We start from the raw sequence: 20,531 nt of genomic DNA, 5'->3' as shown, positions 1-20,531 counted from the left end.
TGGGTCCACTTACTTCCCGCAATCACTGTCACACCCTGACTAATGACCAAATCAGAAGTTCCTATCTGAATGGTCCTGTTCAAAGAAAACAATTAAATCAATAATGAACAGCTGGAGGGCCTGAAAGATCTAGCTATTATTTCCAGTCATTTTTCAGCTCCAGCCCTAGATATTATTCAACCATTTCTGAAGTAATATCTCAATTTCATTATAAAACTGTTCACAGTTGGATCTTTCGTACAGGTTGAACAGCATTTAGGAGAACTGAGTTTTATTCAACTGTAAGAAATGATTGCAATTGACTGTCCAACAGTCAATGCCTGAGGTGGCATAAGATTCATAGCCACATCATATAATTCAATTAAATTCATGCATTGCAAGAATATATCTTTATAAAATACAAATTTTTCTTTAAAAGAACGGTGCCTTGTGTTTTCTGAAAGCTAGCGTTACAAACTTTAATAATATCTAATAAAATTAAAACACAGCAGGTTGCTGTAGTTCTCATTTCTGCTTTTATATTTTTCACTTTTTGTTTTGTTTTCTTCCTCTTCATCTGTTCAAGGGAAGTTGGAGTTGTGGCAAGTACTGTCCAACTGAGCTAGAGGTTTTAGACTGAGTCCTACTTCAGGGTGAATGGCCACACAAGATTTGTCTATAAATGATTGGTTGTCACCATGCTAGTATTTCCAATATACCAATGCTGGCAGTTAGAGCAGGAGAGACTCCTGGTCAGCAACACTTGATATGGAGTAACACTTAATATGTTCCAGCTTCAGATTAGTGATCCATTCTGAGAAAAACAAGTCGCAGTTAACAGAGGTAAGGTAGATGCTTCATCTAACTCATCTGTGTGTAAGCTTAGCAGGTCTTCTCCAGTCTATGTCTACACCTCTCCTGACATCATCGATTCCTTAAAAAGCAGTATTGACCTTTGAACACCTAATAATTATCCATGATAATCCTGTAAAATAATTCCATGCATATATCCTTGGCTTGAAGAAGATAAATTCTCTTTTGCATTTTATTTGAACATTCAATCATTGTCGCTGAAACTTTTTTTAAATGCTTGGTAGTGTGGAACTTGAGTGTTGCAGAAAAAGGAGACATGCTGTCAAAACATTTTATCTTGTACTCATCGGGCAGTGCAAGAATATCAAGTTTCAAAGGGAACAGCAATGTACACTGTATGAGAAAAAGTATGCTGAATGCTTGCAAAAGGTCATTTTCAGCGAGTTTTGAAAAGGTTTGTACCTCAGGTTGAGATTGTAGATGTAAATTTGCTCACTGAGCTGGCAAGTTCGTTTTCAGATGTTTTGTCACTATACATCAGTGAGCCTCCGGTGAAGCACTGGTGGTGTGGCCAGCTTTTTATTTATGTGTCTAGGTCTCCTTGGGTTGGTGATGTCATTTCCTGTGGTGATGTAATTTCCTGTGCTTTTGCTCAGGGGCCATAAATGGGATCCAAGTCAACTTGTTTGTTGAGAGAGTTCCAGTTGGAATTCCATGCTTCTAGGAATTCTTGTGCATGCCTCTGTTTGGCTTGTCCTAGGATGGATGTGTTGTCCCAGTCAAAATGGTGTCCTTCCTCATCTGTATGTAAAGATACTAGTGAGAGTGGGTCATGTCTTTTTGTGGCTAGCTGATGTTCATGTATCCTGGTGGCTAGTTTTCTGCCTGTTTGTCCAATGTGATGTTTGTTATAGTTCTTGCAAGGTATTTTGTAAATGATATTAGTTTTGCTTGTTGTCTGTGTAGGCTGTTTCAAGTTTATTAGCTGCTGTTTTAGTGTGTTGGTGGGTTTGTGGGCTACCATAATGCCAAGGGGTCTGAGGAGTCTGGCATTCATTTCCAAGATGTCTTTGATGTAGGGGATAGTGGCTCGGGTTTCTGGACGCATTTGTCTGCTTGTTTGGGTTTGTTGCTGAGAAATCGGCAGACTGTTCATTGGGTACCTGTTCTTTTTGAAAACATGGTATAGGTGATTTTCTTCTGCTCTTTGTAGTTCCTCTGTGTTGCAGTGTGTGGTGGCTCATTGAAATAATATTCTAATGCAGCACCGTTTATGGGTGTTGGGATGGTTGCTTCTGTAGTTCAGTATTTGGTCCGTATGCATTGTTTTCCTATAGGCTTTGGTTTGAAGATCCCATTGGCTGTTTGCTCTACTGCGACATCTAGGAATGGCAGTTTGCTATTGTTTTCCTCCTCTTTAGTGAATTTTATGCCAGTAAAGGTATTCTTGATGGTCTTGAAGATTTCCTCTAATTTGTTTCATTTAGTGATGACAAAGGTGTCATTCATGTAGTGGACCCAAAGTTTGGGTTGGATGGTTGGCAGAGCTGTTTGTTCGAACTCTCCGTTAGTTTGGCTGTAGATTTTGTTGTTGAAGGTGAAGTGGGTGGTGGGGCATAGGTCCACTATTGTCCTTGCTGTTGAAGTTGGTGGTGTTTGGTGTATGTGTCTTTGGTTCTTCTAATAGTGTAATCAGTGTTTTCTTGGCCAGGTTGATGTTGATGGAAATGAATAGGGCTGTTATGTCTTACACCATACACAAAGACACATAGAACATTATTTCAACAAGCTACCACACACTGCAGCACAGAGGAACTACAAAGAGCAGAGGAAAATCACCTATACAGTGTATTCAAAAAGAACGGGTACCCAATGAAAACAGTCCGCCAATTTCTCAGCAACAAACCCAAACAAGCAGACAAAATGTGTCCAGAAACCCTAGACACTCTCCCCTACATCAAAGACATCTTGGAAATGACTGCCAGACCACTCAGACCTCATGGCATCATGGTAGCCCACAAACCCACCAACACATCAAAACAGCAGCTAATGAACTTGAAAGAGCCTACACAGACAACAAGCAAAACTAATGTCATTTACAAAATGCCTTGCAAGGACTATAACAAACATCACATTGGACAAACAGGCAGAAAACTAGCCACCAGGATAAATGAACATCAATTAGCTGCAAAAAAGACATGACCCACTCTCACTAGTACCCTTACAGACAGATGAGGAAAGACTCCACTTCGACTGGGACAACACATCCATGCTAGGACAAGCCAAACAGAGACATGCACTAGAATTTCTAGAAGCATAGCATTCCAATCAGAACTCCATCAACAAACATATTGACTTGGATCCCAATTATGACTTCCTGAGCAAAAGAACAGGAAATGACATTGCCAACCCAAAGAAACCTAGACACATAAATAGAAAGTGGGCCATACTACCAGTGCTTCGCTGGAAGCTCACAGATGATGCTATCTAGTATTGTGACTAAACATCTGAAAACGAACATTCCAGCTCAGCAAGTAAACTTATCTCCAGGTCTCCCTCTGCCATGAAGTATGCACCAGAGATTTTATAAAATGTCATAATAGAATGGAGTTGGGGGTTCTTAAAGATAGCTGCTTAATATTTCTACCTGGATACAATGCCCATGTGATGCATCACATCATGGAGATGACTTTGAGAGGGGAAGAATCCATAGAAAGCCTTTACAGAATTAGTTTACAAGGTTTTCCAAAATAAGCCTAACAGAAACAAATGTGCCTGTAAGAGTCTGTGATTCACAGAGAGAGAGAGTGCTCAGCAAGAGATAGTGAAAGCCATGTGTGCAAAATACAATTGGGAGTTTGGATTTGAACTGAAGAAATCCATTTTATGATGATATAAATACAAAAGTTAGAAGATTCACCTAACTTTGACGACCTGGAGGAGTAATGTTCAATGTGACAGTTAGTTGGGAATTGCAAGTCATCTGGTTGGAAGATGAAAGTGGACGAAAACACCATCAGGATCTGAGAATAGTTTTGGACCAGTTCCCGGAGAATTAAATGACCACAGAAGGGATAGAGTAAACTGTGACCATGGAAGAAGATTGTCAGTCGTTTTAAAACTTGTGATGAATTTCTTTCTGTAGTTGTGATTTTAAGTTGTCCGTTGAACAATGTTTAAAAATGGCTTGTAATTTTTTTATTACAGTAAAAGTCTTAAAACTTGAAATTTTGTGAGTGCCTCCCAGTCAGATGCTAGATATTTGAATATCATTTTAAAAGTTATTGGTCTCCACAGAAATAATAACATGAGTCAAAATCCAGAGGTCTGTGTGGAGTTGGGAACTTACAATTGGTCGCACTTAAAAATTAAGTTCAACTTCATGGGAATGCAGCTGATTTAATTTGAAAGATTTGTTTTTGTCCAAAATTACCTTTGATGCAAGTTGACAATGGTCAATTGGATACTCCAATACTAATGTAATGATTCATTCTTATATTTAATTAGATAGCTTTACCTCAGCATTATTAACATTGTCACAATAACCTTTGTAATTCAATAACATGTCATATTTTATGCAGGCCTGTCTCCTCTCCTTGCCCCATTGTCATTGAGTGGTGGCTCTTAACCTCTACAACCAATTGTCTCTCTAATGAAACGAGACTGCAATGGTCCATTGTGGGCTATGGCTAATTACCTAATTATCTTAATGTCATAACATCCTGTATCAGGCAGGGCCGTCAGGAGTCTATGGAAATCAAAAGCCTCTGATATGTTTTGGATGCTCAATGGCGTTGTTGAGATATGAATGGGTGATGTGCGTTCCCTGCACTCGGCATCTAACTGTAGAAGGCTTTGAGTCCTTACAGGGAATTCTGGTCACGTCAGGAAAACCAGAAAAGTGTGTGACTGGGCCAGCAAAAAAAATCTATGGCTCTGCCAGCCCATTCAAAACCCCCCACCATCCCTGAGACCCTATTCTGCATGTCTGACATTTGTAGAATAATTTCATGTAGTACCAGAGCCAACAGAGCCAATTGCCTCCTGTCCATTAGCATTTTAGAACTAACTCTGTAATGAGTATTTGAGGTGGCTTGATGGTAGCTATAATATAAAGGGATTTAGGGCAGCACTCTATGTAAATTTGGTGTGAAGTACATATACTTTACTTGTGCTTCTGGGGAATTTGTACCTTATTGATTGAACTGTCTGCTCTTTCTCTGATTAGTTTGAGAGCCGTCCCATTCCAAATTCCCAAGCCAAGGGATTCTTTGACATCAATGAGTATCGATTTCTTTGTTGGCATCTGAGCAGCAATCCAGTCTGTTTCCCCAGTGGACTGATTCACGCTTGATTACAGGAATTTCATCGAACCTCACCATGCTCCCATATTATCACTGATCTGCAGTGTCGACTGAATTGCAATCAGTTGACACCTTCCATCATTTCCAGTTTTCTGTTTGATTTGGAATGCTGCAGTTGCCAATAAAAATAGAAAATGCTGGAAATACTCAGCAGATATTAGTGGAAAGGATCATTTCAGGTGCAAGTTTCCAGGATTATCCATCTGATTTTGTATTTTCAGCAAGTGCAATATTTTTTGTTTCACCCCAGTTGCAAATGATGTTTGGTTAAGGCAGAATTCCAACTGATCCAAGCCCAGGATTGTGCACTAAACTGTCCAGGCGAAAGTGAGGACTGCAAATGCTGGAGATTAGAGTCGAGAGCGTGGTGTTGGAAAAGCACAGCCGGTCAGGCAGCATCTGAGGAGCAGGAGAATTGACATTTCGGACAAAGGCCCTTCATCAGGAATTCTCCAGCTCCTCAGATGCTGCCTGACCTGCTGTGCTTTTCCAGCACTACACTCTTGTCACTAAACTGTCCACTCAGACCTCTTTGGGCCTTTTGTGGGAGACACTAGAACCAGTTTTAAAAATTCAAAGCCAGACACTTATGGCAGAGATGTGGATTTTAATTTCCTTTCAGATATCACAGTCTTAATGTCAGAGAACAGAGGGAGGAAAGGTCATTGAGGTAGTTCTAAAACTGAGTTAAGTGAATTCTTGAGTGACAAAGAGGTCAGAAAATATAAGAATTGAGAGGAAATACCAGGTGGTACAGTGACTCAGTGGTTAGCACTGCTGCTTCATAGCACGAGACACCTGGGTTCAGTTCCACCCTTGGGTTACTGTCTGTGTGACATTTATGCATTGCACATGTATGGGTTTCCTCTGGGTGCTGCGGTCCCCTCCCACAATCCAAAGATGTGCAGCTCGGTGGATCAGCCCTGGGGAATGCAGGATTACAGGGATAAGGTTGAGTCTGAGAGGGATGCTTTTCAGATGGGTAGTGTGGACCCGATGGGCTGAATAGCCTGCTTCCAGTGTAGGGATTCTATGATTCAACAAAATACCACAAACAGATCAGATCAAATAACAGAACAGGGTTGAATATCTATTGTTGCTCCTAATTTGGATGTTTGTGTCAAGGGACTGACTTCTTAGAATAGCTACTCTGGGAGATGGATTGTTAATAGCTATTTAATGTGTGATAATGAATAATGAGCAGCTTGTAAGTTGTTATATTGGACAGCTACTTTACTAATCCAGAGCAGTGAGATTTTACTGAGATGTTGTTGAGGAGCAGAGATGTACTTCATGCTCCCCACTGCTAGCAGAATATGACATTATGCACAAAGGAGTGAAATATTAAACAAAGTATCCTGAGCCCCTGCATTAGCAAGGGAAGTTGGTGCTGTTGGCATCATCAATGTGTGCTGAAAGCCTAAAACCAAGGCAAAACCTGCCCCGAGAAACCAGAGAACTGCTGATGCTGGAAATCAGAAACAAAACCAGAAATTGCTGGAAAAACTCAGCAAGTCTGGTAGCATCTTTGATTCTTCAATCTTCTGTGCAGGTTTCACTGGATCCAAAACATTAACTCTGCTTTCTTCTCTATGGATGCTGACAGACCTGCTGAGTTTCACCAGCTGATTCTGCCCAAGGTGGTGGCTCACAGCGCCAGGGGCCCAGGTTCAATTCCAGCCTCGGGCAACTGTCTCCGTGGTGTTTGTACATTCTCCCCATGTCTGAGAGGCTTTCCTAAAGGTGCACCGGTTTCCTCCCACAGTCCAATAAAGTACAGGTCCTGTGCAGGGAGAGCCTAGTACAGAGGAGGCAATCACGCCCCTGTAGGAAGTACAGTCCCAATGTGGTTAAGCACTTTGTAATGTTGGACTTTTAGCTTTATTTCTTTATTTTTCAATTTGATACTAAGACTTACTATAATGTTTAACTTTTAACTATGTTCTTTCTTTCTACCTTGTTGTGATGGTTTTGTACTAGTTACTTATACCCAAGATAGTGCCTTAAGGAGCAACATTGTACACTTTCACAGTACTCCTGTACTCTTGTACTTGAGTACATGTGACAATAAAATCTAAATCTAAATCACCCCATGGATGTGTCCAGGGATGTGGAGCCTAGGTGGATTAGCCAGGGGAAGTGCAGGGTTACAGGGAGACCGTGGGGTGGAGTGGGTGAGTCTGGGTGGGATGCTCTCAGAGTTGACTTGATAGGCCGAATAGTTACTTCCACCACCATAGGGATTCTATGAGCCCTCGACATCCCCAATGCATTTGTGACTATGCTTCATGTCCCACTCTTCTCCCCCGCTCACTGTCCTTCGCTCTTGGCTATCCCACTCTCCTGTTCCCCCTGTTCCCCCTGTTCACCACTTCACTCCATGCATCTCTTCCCCATTTGGGACCCCACTTTTCCCTCACTCAGCACTCTGCACTCCACCCCACACTGCCCCTTTCTCCCTTGCTCCCGGGAATGGCGATCAGTGGAACAGCATTGCATTGAGAGGAAGGGAAACAGTGAGGGGATCAGCAGCACTGCAGAAAAGTGTTTGGATTAGAGTGGTGAGTAAATGAGAATCCCTGAACTTTCATTAATTCAAAATATTTGCACAACACTCATTTTGTTCTGTGATGCACAAATTCCGCTGCTATATCTCTGCACTGCGATAGCATGGATGGCATGTGGTAATAAACTGAGTTAATTTTAATTGGTTTTACAAGTCATTAAGATTATAGGATTTTTCACATTTACACCGGGCCTGTCAATGTTACTAACAAGGCCAACAGTTATTACCCATCCCTAAGTGCCCTTGGTGAGCTGTTGGTCCACAGTTGGATAGGTGTGGTCACAGTACTGTTAGGAAAGGATTTTGACCCCACAATAATGAGGGAATGCCGATATGGTTCCAAGTCAGGACAATGTGTGAACTTGGATGTGTAGTTGGGTGTGAGGGGTGGTGTTCCCATGCATCAGCTGCCATTGTCCTTCTAGTTAGTTGAGGTTTCAGGTTTGTAAAGCATTATTAAAGGAGCTGAAGTAGTTTCTGCAGTGCATTTTGTAGATGGAGTACTCTACTCCCACTGGGTGTTGGAGAAAGTGAAGGGTTTAAGGTGGTGTTTGGTGTACCAGTCAAGCAAACTGGATCATGTTTAGTGTCATCCAGATAAGTGTACACTTGGAACTGTGTCTTGTCAATGATGGACCGATTCTGGGGAGTGAGGAGGTCAACTCCTTTGTGCAGGATTCCTCGTCTGACCATCTCTTGTAACCACATTGTTTATGTGGTTAGTCCAACTAAGTTTCTTGTCAGTGGTGACGCCAAGATTTCGATGATGGTGGTTTCAGCATTGATAATATCATTAAAGATCAAGCGGAAGTGAGTAGTTTATCACTTGTTGGAGATGGATATTGCTCAATACTGTAAGCTACTTCTCAGTCTAAGCTTGAAATTTGCCCACATTTGACTGCGGGCAGGCACAAATTCTAAGGACTTAGAAATGACATTGATCTCAGTGGAATTATCAGTGGACAATACACAATAAATTTGAAAAGTATCTTGTGTGGCCACAGTCATTATAATTCAGCACAATTCCAACACCGTAATTCTTTGTTCATGGAATGTGGGTGTGACTGACTCGGCCAACATTCATTGGCTATCCCTAATTGCACAGAAGGAGCTGCAGGTGAGATGCTTTCATGCAGTCCTTGGGATGTAGGACTGACTTGGAATCCTTGGGATGTAGGAACACATACAGTGTGGAAATTTAGGAATGATCTAATTGCAGTTTTTCAGATGATTAAATAAATTGATTGGACAACTATGTATAAGTGAGAAGGAGCACCTTGATTATTAAGTCCTTAAAACTGGGAGGGTGGAAAGACAATGTCATTAGAAGGCAGATGGAAAATGGGTATATTAATAAGCACATTGAACATTATGTCCAAGCAGCATCCGAGGAGCAGGAGAATTGGCATTTTGGGCATAAGACCTCCATCAGGAAGGGCTTATGTTCGAAACATCAATTCTCCTGCTCCTCGGATGTGACCTGGCTTGTTGTGCCTTTCCAGCGCCACACTCTCGACTGTGATCTCCTCGTTCTGCAGTCCTCACTTTCTCCTACATAGAATATTATATAAAGTGATCAGCCTAGGGCTTTAGAAAATACTGGTTGAGCCTCAGCTTAATTACTATGGCCTATCTTATACACCCATATTTCAGTCAAGATGTTAAGACCTTTGGAGGGGACAGAAGAGGTTTACTAGATTTGAGAGACTTCAGTTATATGGAAAAGTTGAAATAAGTTGGAATTGTACATCCTGGACCAGCCTAGGGTAAAAACATGCTCTAATAGCAGAGTTCAAGATAATGAGAGTTTGAGGTAGAATCGGAACTATTTCTTCCTTTAGTGATGACATGGAGGTGCCGGTGTTGGACTGGGGTGGATAAAGTTAAAAATCACATGACACCATGTTATAGTCCAACAGGTTTATTTGGAAGAACAGGCCTGATGAAGGAGCAGCGCTCCGAAAACTTGTACTTCCAAATAAACCTGTTGGTCTATAATTTGGTGTCGGGTGATTCCATGACTGAGTCAACAGACAGATCTAAATCATTGGCAAATGGTCTATCAGGGAGTTGAGGAAAATTTGTTTCTGTCCAGAAAGTTATAGGAATCTGGAACCCCATCTGAAAATGTGATAGAACCTGATTCCTTTAATAATTACAAAATGTGTAGCTATTCTGCCACATCTGAATCAAATTGCAGAAAACAAAGTCACTTGGGAACGGCATGTAGAACAAAGAAGGAAGATGGCAAACAAGTTATCAATGACAGTGCAACGCGAGGAAGGTATAAAAAGAAACCAAACCGTCCCCAAGCCTGGAAGATGATGATAAGCTTAAGCTTGTGATAAGAAGCATTTGACTCCATTAAACATCTGAGATGCAACGTGGCTAGATAAGACAGTGCCCAGAGAAAAGAAATGCACACAACTATTCAGATTAGGAAGAGAGTGAAAAACAAACCCAAAATTATAAATCTGAAGCTGAAGCGTGGCACCAGCTTTCAGAATCATGTCATCGCTCTCAAACTGCAGGAGATTACCTTTCCTGGAAATCATGAATGCAAATGAGAAGCCAAGGAAGGGCATCCTGAAACCAAACACCAACATGTTAGTGCCACATGGGATAACTGAATGTTGACAGCTAGAAACAAATCAAATCAGAAGGACACATCAATGACAAATATTAACTCAGTATTTTATCGCATTGATACACATGCTTCAGCTAGTCTGGGATTAAGCAAGAAGAACTAAGTAAAAAATTGTAGCTTTTCTCAGTAAATAATGAGATAACAGTTTCTTAGATGAATGCCCATCACCTCATGAATGTAACACCAGCAAAACCAAGTCAAATGAGAAAATTTACAAAGGTGAAGAGGAACAGATACTCTCTTAGTAATTGATCCAAGAATGGCTGACAAATGGGTGGACAGGTTGGGATGAGGTTCAATGCAGAGTGATGCACTTTGGTCAGAAGAACACTGAAAGACAATATGTGGATACAATTCTAAAGGGGGTGCAGGAACACACAGACCTTGGGTATATATGTGCATAGATGGTAGGGAGACCAATAAATAAAGCATACAGTGTTCTGAGCTTTATTAATAGGGACATAGAGTACAAGAAGGAAGAGGTGATGTTGAACTTGTCCAGGACACTTGTTACACCTCAGCTGAAGTATTATGTGCAGTTATGGAAGCCACTTTAGAATAAAGAGGTCATTCCCATTGAGGAGAGGGCGCAAGTGATTTACAAGAGTAGTTCCAGTTATGGGAAATTTCCATTATGTCGATGAAGAGATGGAAGAAATTTGGACTGTTGTCCTCGTAGAAATGGTAGCTGATAGGAGTACTGACTGAAGTTTTCAAAATCAGGATCAGGCTGGACAGAGTAGATATGTAAAAGCCATTTCTGCTTCAAAAAGAAACAAGAAGAAAAGGTCATAGATTTAAATTGACATTCAAATGAAGCAATGGTGATGTGAGAGAACAAGCTGTCACACTGTGAGATGACAGAGTATGGAATGCAGTGTCTGGAAATGTGCTGGAGGCAGATTCAATAGAAGCATTCATGAGGACAATGGATGGTTATTTGGATAAGAGTAATGTGCAAGGGTATGGAGAAAAGGCAAGAGATTGACATGAGGTAGCAGGGCTAGTGTAGTCACAATGGACCAAATGGCCTCCTTTTGCACTGTAATAATTCTATGATTCCAGGAAGATGCAGCAAACACAATGTGAATTATGGCATTTCTGATCCAGTAGAGATGACATCTTATCCAAACATGATGTTCATCCAGCTGGATCCAGAAAAACCCTACTCCGAAGAAGAACCTATCAGGAACACTATGAAAGGTTAAAAAGGAATGAAGACATGTAAGCTCAGAGGCAGATCTATTGTATTCTGGATAGACATTGAAAGAATGAATGGCAGAAGTACAGAAATACCCAGCAGAAAGCAAAGATGACTGGTGGCATGATGGCTTGGTGGTTAGCACTGCTGTCTCACAGCACCAGGGACCTGGGTTCAATTATAGCCTTAGGTGACTATCTGTGTGGAGTTTGCACATTCTTCCCATGTCTGCTTGGGTTTCTCCTACAGTCCAAACTTGTGCAGGTCAGGTGGATTGGCCATGCTCAATTGCTCATAGTGTCTAGATGGATTAGCCATTGGAAATACAGGGTTACAGGAATAGAGTGGCTCTGGATGGGATACTCTGTAGAGGATTGGCATGGACTCGATGGGCTAAATAGCCTGCTGCCACACTGTAGGGATCCTACGATAGCTACTGAACCAACATCCAGATCGCGGCGTTCTGTGCGAGCTGATTTATTCAGATAGTCAACAGTAGTATCGCATAGCTGAAGACTACCATTCAAAGTTCCTCATTGGGAGCTGCAAGAATCCTCTCAGGAGGATGAGTAATGGCTTCATGAAGGGCTCACATGAGACAATAGAGCCTAATTCACTACCATGAACTTCAGGAATTCACTGAATCATGTGGGTTCGAAATCATCACTGTATCATTCAAGGGAACATGGGTTTATACAAAGGTACATACAGATGGTCAAGAGAAGCCTCGTAAAATGCCAAGAGACAAAGCAAGGCCCAAACCTCGTCTTGTTGTCAGTCTGATCTACACCCCTCAAAGCTGACATGAAATCAACTGCAGAGCTTCTGAATTGTAGAAAATCTATGCCAACTCTGCAAAGCTAGATAGATCCCTCCAATGGCCAGGAGGAAGTTAGGTAGCAACTCATTGATGCACAGTTAAAAACAGTTAAAAAAGAATTTCAACAAGCAATCCAAATCCCTACTCAAGTGATTAATAGGACAAGCTGTGCATCTATAAGATTCATTCAGGAAAACATGGTACCCTGGTAAGGTTGAAAGTCATACAATGCTTTAAAGCGTGCTTCCAGCTGGTACTGCTACCAATACAGTTAGATAGTTGACTTAGTACCTCTCGGCTGTGGGTATCTACACATACATTGTCCTTGCCCTTGGTTAGCTCCTTGCCCTTAAGTACCAGCAACATGAAGAGCACCAAGAAATACACTTGGTTTTGAATCTGAATGTGATTATTTTTAACTTAACAGAGAATTGTGAGATTTGGCAGTGCCTGAGAATAAGGAATTTACAGTGTCATGGATAAAAATAAGAGTTATAGAACTAAAGGACGACTGCTCTTTCAAAGAGCCTGCATGAGTACAATGGCCTCTTTCTCTGCTCAGTGTTTCTATGATTCTTCTATGGAAGGTATGGAAAATATGGGACTCTCACCCCAAAAGCTGCTAAGACACGGACAAAGTAAAAATGCTAAAACCAATTGATGGTTTTTCTGAATCAAGAGTGTTAAAGGTTACAGATTCAATGCAGGTTAGTTAAGTTCCAAATGTGCCATGTCCTGACCAAATATTGGAATAGATTGGAGGAGTTGACTAGTCTTGACCCATTTTTATATTTCTCTTGCATATCATCAATAGACAGCCACTGAAAACTCTTGAATAGAAGGGCAAATTCCAGATGACATTTAGAGCAATAATTGCAGGAAAACTCAAATTGTGAAAGATGATCCTAGTTCCAGATGACATTTAGAGCAATAATTGCAGGAAAACTCAAATTGTGAAAGATGATCTCCGATGGTGTTCAAGTGTAATCCTCAATCTATCTTAAGGAATTTATGACTATTTTCATGACTGTTGCTGGTTGGTTTGATTTTCCAACTGACAAGTATTTTAAAGGGAAGAATCTAAGATAGAATTGGAAAAGACAAAAGAAAAGTGAACCAAAAAGATTGAAAATCTGCAACAAAGACAGAAACATCTCAAAGTACTCAACGCCTTTGCGTGAAAAATCATGGTTATGTTTTGGGTGTGATGAAAAGCTGTAGCTGAAATGTTAACCTATCTTTCCTCTTCAAGGATGCTGTTGGAACAGCCATGCATTTCTAATATTTCTGCTTCTGCTTCCATGAGGACAAATGACTTATCCCTCCATCTCAGAAAATCTTAGCAGTGAGCAGGGAGCTGAGCTGAGTTCTGTCCTGAAAAGTATTCCAAAGTGTCAATGTGACTGGCGAACTTCATTGGTTAGGATGTTGGATGGAAATGTTTAGTGTAACAAAGATTGAGGACAGGTAAAAGCTAGGTAAAGGAAGCGATGTTGGATTGGTACTTTCACAAGTTTTGAACCTTTATTATGCTGTTGCTGATGGCAGGGAGCAGCAGTTAGTGCATTTGCCACAGTGAAGACAGATAACAGTAGATGAAGTTGACCTGGATTATTATTTCTGTTGTCCTCATATCCCCTTCCCAATGCATTCACACTTTCCTATAACTGTACATAATCCTCCAGATGAGGTCTAACAAGTGCCCTGTACAAGTTCAATATCATCTCCTTCTTATACCCTGTGTCCCTACCAATAAAGCTGGGAACACTATATGCTTTATTTATTCCCTACCTGTCCTGCCACCATCAATGATCTGTGCACATATACATCAAAGGTCTAAATATTCCTGCACCCCCTTTAGAATTGTATCCACTATTTTATGTCATCTTTCAGTGATCTTCTGACCAAAGCACATCACCTTACACTTCTCTGCATTTAATTGATCTTTAAAAAAAAGTGAATCATGACCTCTACTCAACCTTGTGAAATTCTCATATCGAGCCACATCCATTGATGCTGGCATATGCCACAAGGCAAATGATTACTGGGAAACTGATGCGTATGTTACTGCTTCACTGCATTCATACCTGTGTCTGGGATAAAATTCAGCATGAGGAAGATGCAAATATCATCCTTCAAATGGCAATAAATTTCAATTTTGCAGCTGTTTGGAAACAAAAGGTGTGCAAATCACAAGTCAATTTTTGGCAATTTTTATTTTGTTCCTCACAGCTTGAAATCAGTGGGGGCCGCTTCTACCTCTGAATTATTAAAAGCCACCAAGATTGAAGCACATAAATGCAATGGTTTGTCTGAGGCATGTATTGATGCAGCACTTTATCAGAAATACTGTCCCAAATAAGAATATTAAAGGTATTATGAAATCAGGAAGCGCAATTCATAAGGGAGCAGGGAGTGTTTGCATTGCCTTGGGCAACATGAACGACAGCATCAAACACAGTGTTCTTGATCCCTGGCACTCTTTCTGGAGTAGAGATGAGAGTGGTGCTGGAAAAGCACAGCAGGTCAGCCAGCATCTGAGGCACAGCAGGTCAGGCAGCATCTGAGGAGCAGGAAAATCAATGTTTCGGGCAAAAGCTCTTCATCAGAAATGTCGATTTTTCTGCTCCTCGGATGCTGCCTGACCTGCTGTGCTTTTCAGCATCACTCTAATCTTGACTCTGATCTCCAGAATTTGCAGTCCTCATTTTCGCCTGTTTCTGGAGTATTCTTGTGCACTAGTGACAGCTCTGTTTATCGTGACAACAGTGTCTGAACTTCGAAGGTGCCTCATCTGTTAAGAAATACTTTGGGACGTGATGATGTGAGATGCTGGAGGAATTTAGCTTCTTTCTTTCGAACTGTCAGCAGAATATTACCATGCAACTTGATGGGGGAGGAGCAGGGTTGGGGGCAGGATGGGCATGTTGCTGCTCCCCCCAGCTGGTATTTTTGCAAGTGGGGGGGGGTAGGGCACATAAATGAAGAATGTAGGCTTACTCCTTGCCTTCCCACCCACACCCAAGTTTTCCCACATAATATGTGGATAAAGGATCAAATGGCCTGTTTATCTCTTGGCTATTGATATGAGTGGCTGGAGAAGGCAGAAAGCAGGAGACAGCTTACTACTCAATTTCCTCAGGTGGAAAGGTGAGAAAGATTGGGGTGCTGGGTTGGGGGGGGTGGGGGGCACGGCTAGGGGTGGGTGAGGAGGTTACCTTCTTTGAGTTGTACTCTGTATGGAGGGAGGGCACTACCCCTTGAATGTTAATCCTTTCTTTGTACGTTCTCTAAATCTTCACACTCCTCCTGTTCCCCCTTACCACTTCCCAGGAACTCAGGTTCATCCATCATCAAGGATCCCAGACTTGCGTCTAAGTCTGGTCACTGTCGGCTGTCTCCTCAGGGCTGTTTTCAATACTAGCAGTGGCTCCTACCACATATGGGCACTGGTGTGACTGCTCAGTTGCTGGACAATCTGATTGGTTGCTCTTAATGGTGGCACCTTCTTTCTCTGAGGAGTGCAAATCCCTCTGTGATCTCATTTGGACTGCACCAATGTTTTATAACTGGAGGGTAGGCTTTTTAAAAAAATTCATCAATTTTTCTAGCAACAGCAGGTGAACAATATGTCTCCATGTAATGTTGAGCCCAGATCCATTGCTCCCAATTTTCTCCCAACTACCCCATTCACTGTATCTTATAATATACTTAAACTGTTAAAATTGTTGCATGGTTAAATCTGCACTTAGAGTACAGTTTGCAATATTAACATATGTATCAAAAGTAAATAAATTTCAAAATGATTATTAATATGATTTTCTATTTATTAAATTACCAATGAACACTGATGAAACACTTGAGGAATTTGTCAGGGAGTTCATTTCCAACCATGTCAGGGAACTAAATGTAATCTTTTCAAACATGCTCCCCATTGTTCAGTAATTCTACAATGTCACATCTGTATACTCATTCAGCTTCATCGTGTTACTTGTCTCAGGAACAGGTTTGTAATAATGCCATCTGTATTTAAAGGTCAAAATGGATAATTAAAATCAGAGAAAAAGCACAGAATGCAAAAAACGTTAAAGTCACTGATCATAGATTTGGATTGTTTAATATTCAAAAGAGTCATTAAAATAAAATTAGGGAATGAAAATATTAATGAGAGTTGGAGATCAGATTCCGTTAATGAAGTCTTCTCTTGAATTCAGTTTTGTGGGAAACATTAAACGAAGCAGCAAAATTAGGTTTTGGTTCATCAACTGCCTCAGGTACAATTGGATGGATTCTTGTCCTGAGAAGCCTCTGAAATGATGACGGCTTCCTGAACACTGTGTTCTAATCTCCCTGTGATTTTTGTGAAGCTTTTGCACTTGTACATTAACTATGCATTAAACTTGCCACAGAAAGTGATACTTAGTAAATAATTGCATAAGTGCTCTTAACTATGTCATTTTTGATGACTGCCATTCCACCTATCTGACCCATAAATTGAACATTTAAAAGTGTGGAGTCTCATTCCTCCCAGGTGGTTATAAAAGAATTACACTGAACACTTAACCTTAGACCCAGGTTATTAAGATACCCTTAAATACAACAAAAAATTGCAGATGCTGAAATCTGAAACAAGGACAGAAATTGCTGGAGAAACTCAGCAGGCCGGGCAGCATCCATGGAGAGAAAGCTGAGTTCACATTTCAGATCCTTCTGCAGAACTGTGTGTTTCTGGTTAAAGTACTTCTCACTGCTCATGTATACTGCATTTTGAGGCAGTACAATAGTTTTAGGAATAACAACATAAAATGAGGCCATTTGGACCATTATAGCGGTACTAAGTCTTGAATTGTAGCCAAGTGTTCTAACCCCAATCCTTTGCCCAATCGTCAGCTTTTTTGTATTCCTATCCAATTCCACAGTAAATGCAAAAGAAAAGCTAAATGGTACCACATTCTCACAATTCAGATGGATATAAAAGTTCTATGGTGCTCCATCAACAGTTCATCCTCTGTAGAAATAAAATAAAACATTTGAAGGCCACTTACCTCATATGTTTTATTTCTTCGATCTTTCTGTGCACAAATGGAAATATAGAGTGCAGTAAGATCATTCACTGAATGCTGAAGCACTTTTTAAAAATCTGTCCTTTCATTAGCTCTGGTTATCATGGCACAGCCTGCATCCATTATGGCATTGAACTAATTGGTCTGTTAAGCCACCTAACTTGGCACTTAAGAGGCAACCAGATTGTTCTGGGTCTGGCTATATATGTTGGCCAAAAGAAAAAAGGTTTTCCTTTCCTGAAGATTGCTAGTGAAACAAGTGGGTCTTTACAACAAATGTTAATAATTTTATGGTTGGGATTAGATTTTTATTCCAGATTTATGAATTTAAATTCAACCTGTAGTCGTGTTGGGATTTGAATCTATTTTCCCCCACAGTTTAGCCTGGGCCTCTGGAATACCAGACTAAATGCTAAATCCTAAATACTGAGCATGTGCATTCAAGCTATTTCTTCATTGCTATGACTGTGTTAGCAGGATTTACAAGGAGTGGTTTCGGCAGGTATCAGTATAATGAAAAGGATCTCTTATGGTGCAACTGAACCTGAAGGTTCTGGTTGAATCTCATCCCAAGGTTTGATGGCCATTAAAGATGCATTGCTAATGTGGCCATCCAGTTTGTTTATCAACATTTAAAACCTCCCAACATGCCTATGGCAGTCAGTAAGAGCAGACAAATTGCCTGGTCAGCCATGTTTTATGTGCAGTTCTGTCCCCTCGAGCCCTGGTGACAGGCAAGTGGCAGCAGACTGGAAGAAGAGTCAGATTAGACTTGAAACTTTAACACATGCTTCCAGTCCTGCTGAATTTTCTCCAGCACGTTCAGTCTTTATTTCAGATTTCCTAGTATTTTGCTTTTGATCATGTTTAAATGCATTTTAAGCCTGGTCTCTCCATCCTCTGTAACACTGGCCAACTCTGCTTTCTCTGGAGATTTCCATTACTCACACTGACTGTTGATGTATTCACCTCCTCTTTATACCCATTAGCAGCTTGTCACTTGCTCTTCCAGGCCTCGAACAGGCCAGCAGCCCCTAACATCTGAGAGGACTCTCCATAGTTAATAACTACCATCATCCTTCATCCTTGAAGATTAGAATCAGACACACACCAGCCTTATTGTGTTATCTCAGCACATCTCTGGCTTTCTCGTTCAATGAAACTGAGGTGGGTGAAGTCACCTTTCACTGACTCTAAATGTTTTGATGGTGCTGAGACCAATAGCCTGTGCATAAACCCAACTGCAACTCACGGGATTGATATTTTTACCCTTTTAATAAAAGATGACATTACAAATTGATGGAAATCTTGACAGCATCTGAAGACCCTTATTCAATCATGACAATATTTCCTGTAGGTGTTGGATACCTATCATTCAGTTAGGGTTAGAAAGTCATGTAGTGCTAAGAATTACTAGCCTCCCTATCTTCACCTTTGCAGTTGCAGTGGCAATGCCATTCACTCACTGAGCTGATGAAGAAAAGTGAAAATATACTTTAAAAGTGATGATGTGTTTACGATAAAGTTTCACTCCTGCCACATCCACATCCACATCCACATCCTCAGGAAGTTTGCTGTCACCTTTCCCTCCCACTACATCTACAGCTGGAATGGTTAGAACCTGCCCTACAGTGGTGCCCATTGGCATTGCATGGGTGACACTGGCAGTGTTTGAGCCTAAATGGCCCAGACGTGTTGTTCGTATTCTATCTAAAGGGGGTCAGTTTAGCTCAGTTGGGCTGGACAGTTGGCTTGCAAAGTAGTGTGACACCAACAGCATGGGTTCAGTTGCCATCACCAGTTGAGGTTACCCAGGAGGACTCTCCTTCTCAACCTTTCCTGAGATATGGTGGCCCTCAGGCTAAATCAACATCAGTGATCTCTCTCTAATGAGAGTACAGCCCTATGGTTTGGTAAGGCTTTGACGACGCAACAACAATAGATCCCATCCAGATGCAGATGCACCCTCCTCAGCCTGAACTCTGGAAGGGTTGGAGGTTTCAGGCAGGGTGAAGGAGGAGGGGTGTAACCTGAGAGGAGATATGTGGGGGGATGGGAGGAGGGCTGTCAGGGGTTTCTCTTCCAGCAGAGTGACCACTGGCAGCCCCCTGTTTCCTTGAAAACAAGGGGCACCTGGGGTGGGATCAAGGTATCGCCTGCCCTCATGACCTTGCCATTTGTACTGGAGAAATATGTGACCGAGGTGAATCTGCAGGCAATGCAAAGGACAGGCAGGGTGCGTAGCCTGGGCATTTAGAGTGGGTGAGAGTAACTGAGAAAATGTGTGACACACAATAGTGAGAATGGTTGAACACGAGCCTTGGTGGGTGGCGGATGCAGTAGCAGAGTTGCAATGAGCCTGAAGTGGTAGAGAGAAGTGTGTAGCACTTAGCTTTGCAGAAGGTCATTAATCTTAGTGCCACAGTGCTGAGGGTTCCTCTGGACTGTGGACACTGCACTGTCTGCAGACCAGGCTGGCAGAGTCTGTCTGATACTGTGATGATCCTGAGGAAAGACAATATTCTACCAGGACCTCCTGGTCACTGTCAGAACATCAGGGCAGCAGCCTGGCATGATCAGCCATCTCTTGTGCTTGGCAGTTCCTGGCTTGCAGCGGTTGACATGATGTACAACTTGGGTTGAAAGATGAAATCCCTAAAAAACCCAGCAGCAATGAATATCTCCGCCAAGTGTAAGACTGTGTGTGTGCGCAGCTCTTGAGGGGCATGGTGCACATTAGATGAGGTGAGCAGTGAGGATTGTGTGCAAAAACTTATTGGATCTCACCTAACCCTAATTGTAACCCTATTGCCAGAGTTCACAGAGAGAAACCTTCCATGGTAGTCCCTTGGGATTGACAACTGATTTTTGTTACAGTTCAGCCCCACGTATCAGAAGGGACAATTCATCAAAAAAATTCCATTTCAAACCCATTATTGATTGATTTGATGCTGAGGTCCCAATTAAGTGGACAAAATTGTTGATTACAGAGAGATCAGAGAATTGTGTCTCTTGAAAAGTCGGATGAGGATACAAGTTGTAATAGTTCCACGAACTTCTTAAGAGTTGCAGAAATAT

This window comes from Hemiscyllium ocellatum, chromosome 23, assembly GCF_020745735.1.
Source record: "Hemiscyllium ocellatum isolate sHemOce1 chromosome 23, sHemOce1.pat.X.cur, whole genome shotgun sequence".
Lineage (NCBI taxonomy): Eukaryota > Metazoa > Chordata > Chondrichthyes > Orectolobiformes > Hemiscylliidae > Hemiscyllium > Hemiscyllium ocellatum.
The sequence above is the reverse complement of the archived record's forward strand: the minus strand, read 5'-3'. Positions refer to the sequence as shown.